Source organism: Protobothrops mucrosquamatus, unplaced genomic scaffold (assembly GCF_001527695.2).
Source record: "Protobothrops mucrosquamatus isolate PMUCROS unplaced genomic scaffold, P.Mucros_1.0 scaffold_276, whole genome shotgun sequence".
In the NCBI taxonomy this organism is placed as follows: domain Eukaryota; kingdom Metazoa; phylum Chordata; class Lepidosauria; order Squamata; family Viperidae; genus Protobothrops; species Protobothrops mucrosquamatus.
In genome coordinates this window covers 520,636-523,678 of record NW_015386352.1, presented here as the reverse complement: position 1 = coordinate 523,678, position 3,043 = coordinate 520,636, and positions in this window count along the sequence as shown.

Genomic DNA, 3,043 nt, shown 5'->3' with positions numbered 1-3,043 from the left:
ATAAGGCTCTTTTAATAGATCCATTTGAGAGGATAGCCTGGGCCTCTCACAGTTTTATTACTTTGAATCAACTCTCTTCTGAAGAAGCTGTTTTTAAAACTACTGCAGTAATAATAACAAACAAACAAGTTTGATTCATCCTGGAGAAGTTTATTAGTTTATTACTTAATAGTTTATTTTTCCTAAACATTTCTAATTAAGTCTGTTTGGCATAGATATTGTTACTATTTCTAAAGTTAAATAGTGATTGGAGATTATTGAGGAGTGAAGCATTGTTCCTAAACCAGTAATCCATTTTTTTATTTGAAGTTGAAAAAAGCTGAAGAAATTTGTATTAGTTATTTATGTGACCTGTGGAATAACAAGCTTCAATTTTGTATCTTGATAAACCAATGGAACATTGCTTTAAATATTAAATTATTGCTCTCTGTATGTGTGTGTGTGTGTGTGTGTGTGTGTGTGTGTGTGTGATATTTCAGATAATATTTAGTAATTATAGATTGCAATTGTCTTGTAGATGGCACATTCACTATCTGGTTTGCATTCACCCTTCTATATCCAAGTTTTGAAATCAATGAATTGATAATATATTACTGTGGTTCAATAAGAGAATGCCTAATTTCTTTTTGTCTATATTGGTGATATTTGGACTCTATCAAGAGAATACATATTTAGGATTTAGCATACAACATTGGAAGATTTTCACCTAATTTGCAGCAAAAGAATGGGTATATATTGTCAATATTTGCCTTTTTTATTATATTCTATTCTATTTTATTTATATATTTGACAAGGGAAATGACAAAGCAAGGAAATGTTTTAAAATAATTTTGTGCTCTTCTTTCTTTCTTTCTTTCTTTTTTTCTTTCTTTCTTTCTTTCTTTCTTTCTTTCTTTCTTCTTTCTTTCTTTCACAATTTTCTTTTTTTTTTTAAAAAGCAGTACAATGATTATTTATTTTGAGATCATAGTTTATTGTTAATATTATTGTATATATATATTCTTTTCTGTTAATTAATATATTATAATATTTTTTTTAATTTTAACAAATGGATAGTAGCATTAAATAGCAATCCCCCCTTCATTTACATTTCCAAGAATATCCTTTAATTCCAGATAGGCCACACAGATGTGTGAGCATCCTTGTCTTCTGATAAAAGTAGCCATGTGCACCCTAATAGCCATTTTCTGAATTGGCAAACTTCCTCATGTCATTTTGAAAAAAGGTATGTATCTAATTTTCAAATTCCACATTTCTACTCACCAACAGATGGATACTTGTATTCTAAAGAAATAATTTGGATGTTTATTTTATTTCATGCAATAAAGTAAATATTCTATCTTACAAATATCAGGTGTTTTCGATACTATTTTTGACTTTGAGGAATTCATAGCCAATGATTCAAATGGAATCAATCCATTTGAATCCTTTTGCAACTAGTAAGATGTAAAAGTGAATGGAGACATTTACTAGTTTTAACCAGATTAGAATCCCCATACATTCTCACAAATGTCCCAAGTGTACTGTCTTCTAATCTAAATTATGAGGAAGTAATGACATTAATCACAAAGAGACCATCAGTAAGAACTGTAAATTCCCCTCCCCCTCATTTTTAAGTGTTAACCACTGTTGCACTTTGTGTGTGATAACCAGAATCAAACAGAAGAGCAGATGGACACACACAGGAACTGAAATAGTTTGACTTTATTATCTGGTAGACTTCTGTGTGAGTCTGAAGGCCTTGTCAGAAACCACAACAGTTTACAAACTGGCAACTGTGGGTTTGTCTGTTCACCATTCAATCTATTTCTAGAAGGAAAAAAGAAACAAAGAAAAACGTTAAACCAACGTGTGAAGCATGTGACCTGGCTGTACTTAACAAGTATCACTGACACATAGAGACCTTTAATATTTGCATCATCATTGTACCCATAAATTCTTTTCTGGTTTTTTCCATAATCATTTGTTTTTATCTGTTTGAATGGAAACCAGCAAGTGCAAAACAACATGAAACAAGGTTTCATTACATCATATTAACACCTCAGTTAAGAAGTTGTATTACATTACAAGCTTTCTAAATTTTCACTTAAGTACAGTGAGAATATATTTTGCTTTGGACAAGCCATAGATGAAGTAAAATCTACATCATATACAGCACCTGTCTTCTTAAAGTTTTCCTACAGCTATGGGGACTCCAAATGTGCTTGAAGAATTAGCATAGGAAAATTAGCATTTAAGTACTTAATACTTTTCTATTAAATAACATTCCCCAACCCCACTTCTCTCTCTTTTCAAAGGAAAAGAGATCAACAGTAAGTTAAATACGTTTTCTCTGCATGAGTAGAAAAGTTATCTGTAGCAATTAGATGGCAGAACAATCCTAAGGGGAAGTGGTCAGTCCTTTCTTGTTAAACTCTTGAGTTCCCCACAGAAGCAATAAATATTTTTGTTTGTTTCATCTCAGAAATACTGCATGTGTCTCTATTTAATTTTTGGGCTCTGTTCATGTTCTATTCTGTTTCTATAAATGCTTGTGCCATGCTGATGAAAAAGCTCTAATTCAAGGCTGAGGATAATATCTTCATGCAGAGGGATCATGGTGCAATCACTTATTAAGGTGCAGGTGCCAAAAACTAATAAAATATTACCTTATGCTTATTATAATTAATTTTAATTTAATTTTGAGATTCTGCAGGGCTTATCTAGAAGCATCCTAGACTCTCTGGCATTCATGAGCATCACACTGCTAACTATATTTTAGCCAAATGTAATGTAAGCCAATTGCTCACTGTTTTACCTGCTCAGTTAAACTGTAAGGCTTTCCTTGGTTTGGATTGTGCAAATGCTAAGGATTGAAGTTTTAATATTTTCTGGAACTTTGCTTCTTCAGCACTACTTCATTGAATGACAGTTGCACACTTGACATGCACATGAATGACATGCACATCCCAATGTTTATAGTCCTATCTTAGTCCTATCTTTCTATTTTTCTGAGTTCAGAAAAGCATAATAATCTGTACATAGAAATGTTTTTTATTGTCCC